The sequence below is a fragment of the Trichosurus vulpecula genome, chromosome 3, assembly GCF_011100635.1.
Source record: "Trichosurus vulpecula isolate mTriVul1 chromosome 3, mTriVul1.pri, whole genome shotgun sequence".
Classification (NCBI taxonomy): Eukaryota; Metazoa; Chordata; class Mammalia; order Diprotodontia; family Phalangeridae; genus Trichosurus; species Trichosurus vulpecula.
In genome coordinates this window covers 198109436-198123304 of record NC_050575.1, presented here as the reverse complement: position 1 = coordinate 198123304, position 13869 = coordinate 198109436, and the positions used below count along the sequence as shown (strand labels likewise).

The 13869-nt window shown below is 38.7% G+C and overlaps 1 protein-coding gene across 1 annotated transcript in view; it reads right to left on the bottom strand.

The window, feature by feature from the left end:
• LOC118841918 (activity dependent neuroprotector homeobox) overlaps positions 1–8530 on the bottom strand; it is a 31639-nt gene extending 23109 nt beyond the window's left edge. The window contains exon 1 of the mRNA XM_036749613.1: positions 7839–8530. The gene's annotated coding sequence lies outside the window, so the exon portion shown is untranslated. The remainder of the gene's footprint in view (positions 1–7838) is intronic.
• Between the last annotated feature and the right edge of the window lie 5339 nt (positions 8531–13869).

The following is a 13869-nucleotide window of genomic DNA, read 5'->3' as shown; positions in this document are numbered from 1 at the left end:
CTTGACAAAACTTTCTATATAAAGTCTATGAGATTTGAAAATGAGAAACATCATTCATAAGAAGATATGTGTGAAGAAATTCAGCTATACACATTTATATCCATTCTGAAAACAATCACATCCCTCTATCTGACTGGTTTAAGACAGAATAAATATACTACTCATATTCCAAATAGGTCAGATATTAATTTCACAAAGAACCAATAACTGTCTTATTTGCTCAAAAACTTAAACAACTTTCTCAAGTTTTTTCAAGACATCTCCAGAGTACAAATTAGCCAGAGGTATTTCTTTTTTAACATTCCTATAAGCAAGTTATCTAGGGGCTCAACCCTCATTCTTTGCCCACAAAAGTCCTATTTTTACGAAGAACAGAACTGACCCAGAAAATTCATTTTATCTAAAGTCAACTGAAGTTCAGACCAAATCTACCACCAAAAATTCTCCCTAACTCACTTTGCCCCTAATTCAGATAGGCAAAATTCAATTTTTAGGAACACTCCCACCCTATTATCATTGAGTGAGAATACCTGGATGCCAGCTTGTCAACTTATTACACTTCCCCCCATTCTCCTACAGAACCATAAACACTATGAGTGGTAAGCTATATGAAATAGACTAAGAGGGGTGAGGTCTGATGGCATGCAGGTTTCCAAATCATTCTCATTTTTGAAGGTACAGCTGTTTTAGATTTTTTGGATGTGTCCAAGAGAAAAAAAAAGACAATGCAAATAGTTGCTAACTGGAGGAATGGAATTGGGAGCTACTAGACAAAATTTCTGGGAAAAATGATGGGACAGAAACCTAGGCCATAAACTTATACATTTCTTTTCTTTTTCTCCTGCTGAAAACCCAAACACTATTTCTTAAACAATTAAAATGTTTCCTGAGAGGGATTTTAAAGATCTGGGGGGGATCTTTTAGTTAAAGAAACTAGTAGCCTATCTAACTCAAACCAATGACATTTCTTTTAATCTTATCACCTCCACCATTATTATTCTTGTTTTAAAAAGTTAACACAAACACTAGTGCAAGCATTATTTTAATTTTTGCAGACTTCTACCGGCAACTGTTATTGAATGTTGCACCCTAAGATTGGACTACTGAGTTCTATTTTTCCTTTCCTTCAATGTCACTTTTCAATGTTTTGGGGCTATTAATGGGCTCTGTACACTGAATGCAATTACCCTTGCTACATGAAAACACCAACTGAAGATCCTTGGGTGAATGATGATACACAAGGGCAAAGAATCACTGTTAAGGTATGAAATACTCATCGGAGGCTTCTTCAATCAGAGTTCGCAAGAACATTATAAAGAACTGTGCTTTAAACACAAACGTGAGAATTGCTTTTTATGTCATAGTTCAAGCAAATCATCTAACTTTGCTGTGCCTTGTTTTACCTACTTGTAAAACAATGAAGTCTTTGGGAGGATATGGATACACACACACACACACACACACACACACACACACACACACAGCTTTAAAACAAAAAAAGTGAGCTATCAACATTTTGTATAATTCCATTAGGGTCAGCAAGACAGCTTTTATAAACAAGCAGGGCTTTGCCTTAATAATGGCATCAAATAAACCACATTAGCCAGTTCCATATAAACATATATAACCAACCCATGGTTGAATGAGTGGCTCAACAAAACTGTAAATGCATTTTTGAGAGGACATTAATATTATTTTTATTGAGAAAGTGAAAAAACTATGGAAAGACTTTTAAATTACATTCATGTGTAAAACTTAAATTTCTTTATATCTTATCATATGTATTCATATTAGTCCTTTTCAATCCCAGGTACTAAACTGTCTGACAGTGTCTATGTTCAAATAAAACCGTTTTTACTCACATAGTATAAAACTGCACCATAAATTGAGATGTGGAAAGAAGCACAGAAATAATCTAATCCAACTCCCTCAATTTTAAGGAAGAGGAGAAGGTCCAGATGTTACTTGCCCAAGGTCACAGAATAATTGTATCAAGCAGCAGAGCCATGATTTGAACCCAGGTTTCCAAAGCAAATCCAGTGTTCTTTCCACCACACCCAGTTGTCTACTTCCTGTCTTTTCCAACTCATAACTTTTGGAATAATGCTCAAGTCCTTGAAAGACTCCAGGAGTGACAGATTTCTTTTACTGCTTTGTACTAAGCCAAGTATCAATGATACTGAGAGAATTTCTGATAACAGCCTGGAAAAGAGATAAAGACAAATAAAAGTGTCTTCAATATTAAAAGCTTTGACCAAAACTAATTAAAAAAAAAAAACCTTCTTAGTTAATCAAATATTTTAAGAAAGGGTTTTCTTCCCACTACAAGAGCTTTCAAAACCCACCCAGGTCGACTCATTAAAGTCATACTGAAGGAAGGCTGGCACAACCAGACGAGGGGACAGGTGCTGGGAGTAGTGAGAGGGAGTATAAGCAACCCCATAACTCTACTTTCCAATTAATAAACTCAGTCAAAGGACCCCCATGGACTTAAAAGTAAGAATTGAGGTCATCCTGTACAGAGGAAATCTAGAAAAAAAGCACATGTCATTTAAAGGATAAACCATGGAAGAAAGTTTCTTAAAATGCATGTCTTGAAGAATGAAGAAATAATCAAGGAGGAAAGAGTCTTAATAGGTACATAGGAAACAGCTATCTACATTTAGAATATCAATTTAATCAATCAGCATCAAGTTTTTAGTCAAATCAATTATAATCCTGGGTTTACAAACTGAAAACACAAATGGTATAATTGACAATGACTCACTTCAGCAAATATGGCATTTGTTCCAGACTTAACACCATAAACTACAGCATATCATCTACCATCCCTGCTCCCCTCCTCCAATCATACTGCACATTTATGTGACACTTATATGATACACAGGCAGCTGGGCTGGCATGGCCAGGCTTGTGGAATCAGGAAGCCTCATCTTCCTGAGTTCAAATCTGGCCTCAGGTATTTACTAGCTGTGTGACCCTAGGCAAGTCACTTAAACCTGTTTGCCTCAGTTTCTCATCTGTAAAATGAGCCAGAGAAGGAAATGGCAATCCATTCCAGTATCTTTGCCAAGAAAGCCCAAATTGGGTTATGAAGAGTCAGATCTGACTGAAATGACTGAACAACAATATGACATACATTAAAAAAGGAACTTTGTGAATTCAATTTTAACTAATATTCATTTTCAAGACCACAGTTGTCTTAATATACATGCCCCTTGGGCAAGTAAATAAAAGTTACACCCAGATTACTAAAGTTAATTTACCTAGTGGAATCTATAATATACTTTATGACATTCCTTCAAACAGAAAATCCTTTGAAAGTCCAGGCTAACAGTTCATTGCATAACTGTCTCGTTGGCATCTTTGGATAAACCACAAATTGGATACTAATCTAATAAAATAAAATTTACAAAATTTTAACCTATCACTTTCATTTTCAAGCTTTCTTAAGAATTAACATTTTGAAGGGTGTTCAGAGTTGAACCTCAATTTGTTTATTTCTGGAGTTAGATTCAGCTCCATCTAAATCTGACTTCTAATACTTAGGTAAGTTTTTTCCAAATGGAGAGCTCTAAAAAACTCTGAAATGATTTGATAGATTCTCTAAAAAGAAAATTAAAGTACCTGCAGTCTTTTTGTCTCTTCTCCTCTACCCAAACATTTATTTCCACTTCCTTCTTTACACCAACCAAACTACCACTTTCCCTATCAGAAATGAATTTTCTTTCAATTAAATCTGTAGCCAGTATGTGCATTTCTTTAGTCTTAATCTCACACTGCTGAATGATTTCTCTGCATGTCAGAAATGTTGCTTATTAAATTTTAATAACCATTTTCAAGATTTGTAAGCCATCCCATTCCCTGTAGCTAAAAAGAAACCAGTAACTCAATGTACAATCTTCATTACATATTTCTACTCTAGTTATCAAATAGGTTTTCTGATTATAATTTTCTTGTCAATTTTTAAATTTCAGGGGTGTGTTCTTCCATGACAAGCACAATTGTACTAATGTGACATAAATCAGGGTTCATTTACCAACCAATTCTGCTAGGAAATTTGTTATAAATTCTCTCTGGTTACCCGTAGCCAATACTAAAATGTTAAACATGAGAAAAGTCTTATTTTTATCTTAATTAATGCAAAACCTAAGTTAACTACACCCTTCTCTCCCCCCAACACACATTTTAAGGAGAAAAAGGTAAATCATAACATTATCTCTCCAATATTAAAAAAAAAACCAAAACAACAAAAAAACCCAAACCTTCAAAGTATGGTTTGAGTTCAGCAGAGATTCAGTCTAATCTCCTTCACCCTGTATATCTCTTATCACAGTAAAGGAATTCATTTCAAAATAATGAGCTCCCCAGTAAATGAAAGATATCCATTCTCCTTTTCTGCCACCTTCACTAGATCTAATCATGGGAAGTGACAGATACAGGCACAAACATGGGTGTCTAAAACCAGGAGAAGTATACATGTGTTCATTTATGTGCAAGCACATACACAAACACTGAAGAATAGTTACTTTCCAAGAGCTAACCAAAAGTTCCTGAGAGAATGCCTTTCGTTACTAGATACTAGTTAATACTTTTTATTTATAATTTATTTTGTCAAGCAAAAGGACCTTCCCATTCCTCAATCAACATTCTCAAACATTCTAGTCTTAGAAGTTGTTTTCCAACTTAAACATTCTCAATATAACTTTTCCCCAAATACTAAGTAGTATTGGAACTCTCCTTAAACAACTTGAAACAAGTTAAAAGTTTGCTACCTCTAAGCAGCAAATAACTGACAGTGAGTATCACTATACCTTGGACATAACATTAGACCTGAACATCTTATGTTGTCTCTTCCTCCTCATCCTCCAAATGTTACATGGTAACAATAGTTTGATATAACTTTAAGAGATAATTTACTAACTATGTATCACTACAAAAACCCATCACTCTCCTGACCTATATTTATCTCTGTATATCCAAGTTACTCAGGACAAAACTTTACCTGTGAGAATCAATCAACAACCAATCACAATATTTTGCAGCAATAACATTTTGTGAAACCTCTTGGATTCTAAGTTGACTTTCAAAAAATTTTTAAAAGCTGACCTAGCAACACTTCAAATTGACTCAAAGCAACAGTTAAATGTTCTAAAGTGTTCTATATTACCACAGACTAAGAGAGAATAGCACACACGCTCAATCAATTATAAAAAAAAACAACGCTAAGTTGAAAACGAAAATCCACAAGTTATTGCTGGTTTCCAGAAGCACCTCTTTGGAACCAGCTCTAACTGGCTCCTTGAGGAATGTGGCTTGGCTGATAGGAAATTTTAGCAACTGAGGCTATTTTCAGTAGCAAATAGGGGAAGAAAGTAGAAGACATTTTTTGTCTTTCTAGTTGTTAGTTCCCAACCTTCAAAATAAACACGCTACATGAATTCACAACAGAGTCTAATGCAGAAGACTAAAACTGAATCCACATCTCCAATGTGGTAGTAGAACGAAGTATTACCTCTAGGCCATCCATTAGCTAAGTACAAGTTCAGTACATCATGTAAAGATGGGGACTGGATTTCTCACTGAACACTCCACACCTATGAAACTGACATTTTCCTCTTACTGTTTTAGAGAATTGTTTAGTTGCTTAATGACAAACAGAGGAGTCAAAACCAAAGAAGGAAATACATTTCTCAAACTATACTGACAAAGTTTACGGTTAACTCTATCCACAATAATATTTGTTTATTAAAATGATATCCATACAGCACTGAGGGAAAAGACTAACTTAGTTCTGACAGCTTAATAATAAAGCCCTTTAGATAATGAGGGGTGACACAAACCCTTTCATTGTCAACCTTCCTTACTTGCTCCATTTTGCTGACCTTTAAAAACAGATACCTGGTCATCTTTGAAGACTATAGTATGGGGAAGGCCTCTAGAAATGCAAAGACTTTAAATTGTTTACCTTAGGTAGGGGGCATGATGAAGCTATTAGAGGTAATATACAGGTGCTGGTGACTAAACATTTTACAAACAAAACCCTCCAAAGAACCAAAAGATGAACATATCTTTAAACTATTGCGCTTTACTTACTAATCCTCATCTCTACTGATGTCAGCTCACAAGAGTAACTAAGTGTGTTAGGCCCATTTTCCCATGGTCTGTAGAAGGCGCTGTGAAGCAGATCCTGGTTGTTCATCTGGGGCCCTTCCCCCCCTCTGCAGCCTTACCCAGTGCAGAGAATGCGCCCCCTACTGACTCCAACACTCATCTCCTTTAGCCGACTTGGCTGCGGTGCATTTTGGGTGGGGGCTGGCATTTTCTTCAAGGCCATAAACCAGAAGCAACAATACAGATTTAATTCAAAAAACAAAACAAAACACAACACAACCAAAAAAAAACTGGACCAGGCTTCTGTGGTGCACTTCCCACCACCACCCCTTTTTTAAAGAATCAATACACATGCACCCAAAACATCACAAATGGGTGTTGTGAGGGAGCAACATTAAAATGACATCCAGAAAGCAGCTTGGATTCTTTTTTTTTTAAATTAAATTATTGGCTTTATCTGAGACATGGGGTTACAGCAAAAGCCAAAAAATTAAAAACAAAAACCCGTAGAGGAAGTGGATGTAAGTCCATCAAGGTGTATGATTTGGGGAGAGGAGGGGGTCGGACTATGAGGGAAGCAGGAGTACAGGGTCTGGCCTAGAAGCCAGATCCTGGGCGCAAGAGGAGCTGAAGCAATCGCGCCTTTTCCAGCAGACACAGACATCCAGGTGGGGGGGGGGGGAAGGAGTGGAAGGAAGGGAATGGAAGAGGGAAGGAGGGGTGAAGAAGAGGGCGGTAAGGCTACTACTCTCCATTCATTAAATTTCGGTAATTTCTGCTCTCTGGCTTGCCATTTTCTGTCATCTTATTAGTGTGTCCAAACCCCAACTTTGCGACAATAAGCAGCGTTTACCAAACAAGCCGGCATTTTTAAACGGGGAGATGCTATCGCTCTCTGTTCAGAAGGGGAGGGAGAACTAGCATGCTAAAGAAGAATGCATTCAGAAAGCAAATACTTCGGTTCATGCCGTGCTAATCCGCCTTGGTGTTCCTCCACTTCTCACAAATCCAACCTCTTCCGCCCCCCTCCCCAAAAAGCTGAGAACGGTGTGATTTGGCAGGAGACTCAAGTCTGCTCAGGAATTTGTTTTTAAAAAAATTAAACCAAGCCCACATCCATATGTCTTGCTGCTGCTGACAATTGTGTCCTCCATAAGCATCTCAGGTTTCTAAAAAGGTGGGGAAATTTTTTTTTGACGGGGAGAGTGGGTATCTAAGAAGCTACATATGATGCCAAGACCCCCAAGAAGAAAGCCGGTAGTTAGGTCCACACCGTTATAACAAGAGGATGATCAAACCATTCAAGCAGCTTAAGCATACAGAGGGCTAGTATGAGGGGGAGGGGGGTAAATTTAAACAACAAAGCGATGTTAAGTCTGCAGAGGAGCTATTTCACGCCTTCAAAGCTTTGCAGGACTGGGATGCACAAGGGGTGCCTCTTGCAAACTCCGGAGGATCTGCAGTGATGATTGCACTGGAGAAAAGATTGCAATGGAGCCTGCACCTTATGGAGGTTACAGGAAAGAGGCTGCACGGGAAGGAGAAAGGATGTATCCATCTCTCCTCGTGTAGCGGGGGGTGGGTGTGGGGAGTGGGGGGGGCGGGGAGCGGGGGAGAGGGAAGAGGAGGGAAGGAGTTCATGCAGCTCAAAGTGCAAACCAATCGGTGCATTATTCCATGCATCCAGAAAGATAAAGGGAAAAAAGAGTCTTAGACTCACTTACCTTGATTTGGTTCGTAAGGCTGCACAGAGCCGGCGTGGTAACGAGGAGGGGGATCCCAGCGGCGGGAGGCTCGAGGGGCAGGAGGCGGCGGCAGCACAGCAGCAGCGGCGGCAGGGTGGGGGGCGCGAGCTCGCCCGGGGTCTCGCGCTCCGGCTCGCGCCGCTGCCGCTGCGGCCGGGGGGAGCGGCGGACGCAGCAGAGTGGAGGCGGCGGCGGCACGAGACGCCGGAGGCAAGCGGCGGCGCGAGCGGCTCCCTCCAGTCCCCGGGCGGGCGGCGGCGGAGTCGTCGAGTGGTGCAGACAAAGGGGGAGGAGGAGGAGGAGGAGGGGTGGTGGAGGGCGGTGGGTGGGGAGGCGGCCTCACCGGCGGTGGCGGCGGCAGCCTCGGCCGCTTCTCTCCTCCTCAGCAGCGCCGGGCGGCGGCGGCGGGACCGGGAGAGGGAGCTCGTCAGAGTACAAGAGAAAATCCCCCTCAGCGCTGCCCGGGGGAGGGGGGGGGGCACAAGATGGCGGCGGCCGGGGAGGGGGGTGGGGGGTGCGTGAGTTCAGCTCATGGATCCAGGCGGGCGGCTGGGGGGACCGGGCTGGCGGAGGCGGCGGTGGGCAGGCGGGGGAGGGGGGGCCTGATCCCGCGTCTCCCCTCAGCAGACAATACAGGCGCCTCGGAGCGAGTTCCCGAACCTGCCCTGGCCAAAATGGCGGCCGAGAAAGAGCGGAAGTGACGTAAGTCCTTCATTAGCATAAGAGGACTCATTGTCCAGCTGGGGGGGCTCTTGCCCCTTCCCCCCCACTTTGGGGGGGGCATTTACCCCACTTACATTTCACTTTACATTTCACTTACCCTAGTAGTGTGGGTCATACCAACTCTTCCCCCCTCCTTCCCTGGGGTAGTTATATAATACCATTAAAGGGGGGCTGTTCTCGCGAGAATGGGAGGTGTGTCGAGGGGGGGAATGAATTTGCTATTGACCCACTAGGAGGCGCCTCGAATAATGGCCGCACTGCGCCGCCTCCTCCAGTGTGTGCGGCTGGCGCCTTCCTCTGGCCACTGCAGGCGGAGGCAGCAGGACCAAAGCACTGCCCTAGCACTCAGTCAGGTGGCTGTACTGAGAATCCCTGCGCAGGGCCCCAGCTGGGCCTGAACTACTTTTGGTGGGGGGAGGGGGTGTGTGCAAGATGCACCCACGTGGAAAAGTAAAGTGTGTATGTAGGGCAAGGGAGGAGGGTCCCTAAAGGACAAATTAAAATTAAGGGTGAAAGGGAAATCACCTGCCACAGTTAAGAAGTTGCTCTCAAGTTACATCAAAAAGGAAGGCCCCATTCCCTCAAGCCATATTCATTTTTCCTCAATGGGTGAAAGTTCCTAAGCCACTGCCTTAAATCTTACAGTGATTTAGGGAATTTAGTTTCTCTGCCCAGGGTTCTCATCCACCACCTGGCTTGGTGAGAATATTCCTGCAGATGAAAATTGATTTGTACAAATTGTTAGTTGTTCCTTTGTAATTTTACATTCTCCATACACATCCAAAGACATATGGATAGACTTTAGAGTAAGTCATTAAATCTGAGCCTCAATTTTCCCATTTGTAAAATGAGGGAAGGCTGATCTGAAATAGATCATCTCTAAGGTCCTTTCCAACTTTACATACATCGACAAAAACACACCCAATATATTTTGTTAGAAAATTCTCTTCGTGGTCATGAACTTTTATCCAACATCATCTGCTTTAGAAGCCAGCATTCGTTTTCACGGGATTAATAATGTCAAAAGATGAGAATTTCTGGCCCTGAAAGCTACTTTTCTTTTTAAAGCTTATTCAGTTGGGTAGGGCATTAGGGATGTTGGAACTTAGGATCTGTAAAGTTCAACTTAGGCAAATCTCCATTCTATATTACGCATCTCATGTAAAAATAAGTACCATTCCCTTCCCTCCTCCCTGTCCCCCCATATTATGTTTCCTTTGCCTACATTTTAAAATCTATCTTTCTGAGAGTAAGCCAGCAAAACCACTAAACATCACTTTATGAAGGTGGTTAACTGAAAGTACTGAGTACTTTTATGATACTAACTAGCACAACAGTTTTGTATATTTCTAACATTGTTAAGCTGGCAGTAGAGCATAGCAAAAAGAGCCCTGGACTTTAAAGTAAAGCCTAGTTTCAAATCCTGATTCTCCTACTTCCTGTGTGACCTTCGGCAAGTCATTTTTTCAGCCTCAGTTTTTTCATCTGTCAAAGGGGTTGGGGTAAATAACTTCTAAGGTCCCTTCCAGCTCTAAATCCTATAATCTTAAACTGGTTTCCCCTAAATAATTTAGCTTATTTCCATAAAGCATGTTAAAGTAGTAATTTAACTTTTACAACATTCCTGAATTTCAGGTTACAAAAAAATATTATTAAAACCTAATTCATACTTTCACAAAAGAAATAGAGGCTTACAAATTTGTGTAAGATACTGTAATTTGCCATTATATAATTCAGTGTCCTCCAAGCAGTTTGAGTATTTATGGACTTACAGTCAGATGATATGAGTTTGAATCCCATCTCTGCCACTTCTACCTGTATGACCATTGCTGCAAAGCCTGACTATGACTTTCACTTCACCCGAGACTCATTTCTCTTACATAAAAAGATGGGGTTAAAGTAGATGACTTCCAAGGGTCCCTTGCAGCTCTATCTAAATCCTACGTGTGAACCTATAAAGTTCACAAGTTGTCACCAGCCCAAAGTATTCCACATACTAATTTCCAAACTAAGGTGGCTACTAGAGTTCTTATGAATATAAGAATGTATGTTTTAACCCTTATTTTCATTGAACTTTTAAGTTTTTTTTTTCAAAAAAACCAAAACCATAAAATTACAAGTGGGCAAAAGGGAAGTCATTTACTCAAAAGCTATAATGGAACTAAATTAGCTAATTATACTTTAGAAATAAAGCAGTTAATAAAAGCTATTAACAAAATAGAACTTGAGCAAAATAATTTAACCTCTTTCTTGGCTTCTGTTTATTTTTTTTTAAAGCTTTAAGTTTCCCATTATAGTATCAAAACTATGTAAGAAACTATACATCCTAAATTAAATAGGATTTTTAAAGCAAAAACTGGATAACAGACTCAAAAGCAAAATGACAAAAGTCTATTTTTCCTATAAGGTGCTCTTAGATACTGTAACATCCTTTTGAATTGATTTCCAAATGGCGAAATCTTCACTGATAGAAATTTTTTTCTTTATATCAAATAATAAATTTCTTAACACAATAGTTTGAAGGAGAAATAATTGAAAAAATTAAAAAAAACCAGTATCTCATTTAAGGAAATTAGAAAATGTAATACTGCTTACATTTAATTCACTGTTGTTTTTCTCTTAGTAGTTTTATAAAACATACTTTACAATGAAGTCATCGGATCTTTAGAGCTGGAAGTGAACTAAGGGTCCCATTATCCAACCCCATCATTTTAAGGCTGAGGAAGCTGATACCCAAATTGGTTAGTTAAGTGACTTGCTCAGTCATACTGTAGTATACAGCAGAGCTGATTTTAGATTTGGTGCTTCCTCCCTTTTTGTTATGTTAAGATTTAACAAAGTATAACAGATGCATATTCACAAAAATTGGTGGTGAGGATTCTCATTTTACTTATCAATTTAAATTTTATATTCTATTTTACAAAATAAAACAGAGGCATTTCTAGTTATTTGAAGGTTTCTTGTTAATAAAACTGTAATAATGAAAATGAATTAAGAGTAAACTTCTTTAAGAAAGAAAGGTTGACCCCTGGTGGGCAAGTTAAGGTTTGAAATAAAGAAAATAGCCCTCTTTAGATGGTGGGGCTTTGGACTGAGATAGATTCAACTAACAATGTGGAAAGAACACATGGTGTCTTTTTAAAAAAATTATTTTTAAAAGAAACTGCATCACACAGATATAAATTTTGGCATTTCTGATATGGCTTGTTGGAGGGAGGGCAATAGCAATGTGAAACATCAGTTTTTTGGATTTCTTTCCTAGTGAAATTCCTGAAAGGGAAATATTTTAGTAATTAAGGGTAATAAAATTAGCAATGTCTAATTAAGGAATACTGAATAAAGTGCAAGTAACTTTTGTAATTTAACTGACCAACAAAAGAATTAAGAGTGAATCTTATTTAACCCTATTCATATGATTTTCATCTAACCTTCATTTATTTACTATATATGTTGAGAACAAAAGTAGGAGTACATATATTTGTTTGAAAAAAATGAAAGTACATTTAGTATTTAAAGGCTCTCAACTTCTGTAACACTCTATGTTCAACTTGTTAAAATTAAAGGATTTATTGATTTTTTTCACTTACTTATGTCCATCTCTAATCTATATAAGTAATATTTAATTTTCTATGCAGCTCACTAGGTCTTTATTTAGCTATATTAATTTCTACTCTTATTCAGAATCATGAAAGCAGAACATGAGAGTTACCATGAAACAGTGAATAGAGAGCACGCTTCCAGTTCAGAAAGGCTTGGGTTGGCCTTTGAGATGAGGTGGCTCTGTGACCTTGGCCAAGTCACCTAACTTCCCACTGCCTTGGGCAATTTTAGGACACCAAGTTGCATACCTGTTGCACTTAATGGGCATTTGGTAGAAGGAGTTTCCTCACTAAGAACTCCCTACAATGAAATCATAGGGTTACACTAAACAAAAACTTAATTTTTACTCTCATACAGAATCATCTAAAACTTAATGTTTTCTTGAGAAAGCTCACTATTACTTAGGAATATGTGTGTTTTTGTTAAAGATTTTTAAAAATAATGTTATCTTATTAACTTTGGGCAAAATATACATTCAGTTGTGTCCAACCCTTTGTGACTTCATTTGGGGTTTTGTTGGCAAAGATACTAGATGCTATTTTCTCCTCCAGCTCATTTTACAGATGAGGAAACTGAGGCAAACAGGGTTAAGTGATTCGAATGGCTAGAAGTGTCTGAGGCCAAATTTGAACTCAGGAAGATGAGTTTTCTTGCTTCTAGGCCCTGCATTCTAAACACTGCACTAGTTAGCAGTCCAAATACTTGATGACCTAACCCAGGTCCACACAGCCTTTGGCCCACTACTTTACATTTGCAGCATGCCAAAGGATTTCCTCTACATACAAAGGATGTTTTCCTCTACATTTTTCAAGGGCAGCCTGAAATCCTTTGGTGGGCCATGAGGGCCGCAGGTTGTGCAGGTCTGACCTAACCTATAATTACTAAGTATCCCACACATGGAATTTATTTGCCTTTTATAAATTTATTTGCCTTTTATAACGTATCAAAACTTTTTCAAATGCAGAAGGGAGATAAATATAGAACAGCTACACTTTGGTCAATTAACTTAAACTACCCGTTTGGTGCCAACAGCTGTTTCTTAATTGTTTTTAAGAATTATGAGCCTTTGTTCTTCTATATAACTAGGTATAATGTGTCTATATGTACTTTTGAGCACAATGGAATAACACACATATGTGAATTCATTATTTAAAAAATTATTTTCTTAGGGAAAAAAAACCAAGAAAAAGGAATTCAGTAAATTGTTTAAAAATGACTAGCAGTTTGAATCCTCTAAGAACTGGACTTTTTTTCTCACGGAAGAAAAAGTTCTTAACAGCTTAACATATCTATGAATTTATAGCTTTACAACTTTCATCCACATTCAAAACATACATTTAATGTTTTCATTAGTCAATTGGTTTAATTTTTACTATGATTTTTCATATTAGAATGTAGCATTTCACAAATTCAACAGTTAAAACAGATCTACTTATTCAAGTTGCAGTGAAGCAAAGGACCTAAAATTTTCATTTAAATAGGCTGGTTGCCTTCCTTATTAGTTTAAGAGAAGATATTTTAAACCCAATGGTGGATTGTGAATGTTTTCCAACTTATGTAAACGTGTTAGGAATATATCTCAATTATGTACGTACATAATTCTTTTAAAGTCTATATTCCTTAGGTACCCAAAGCTGGAACCTTTGCTTTTACTATTAAGTATTATTTCAAAACTTCACACAAGAAA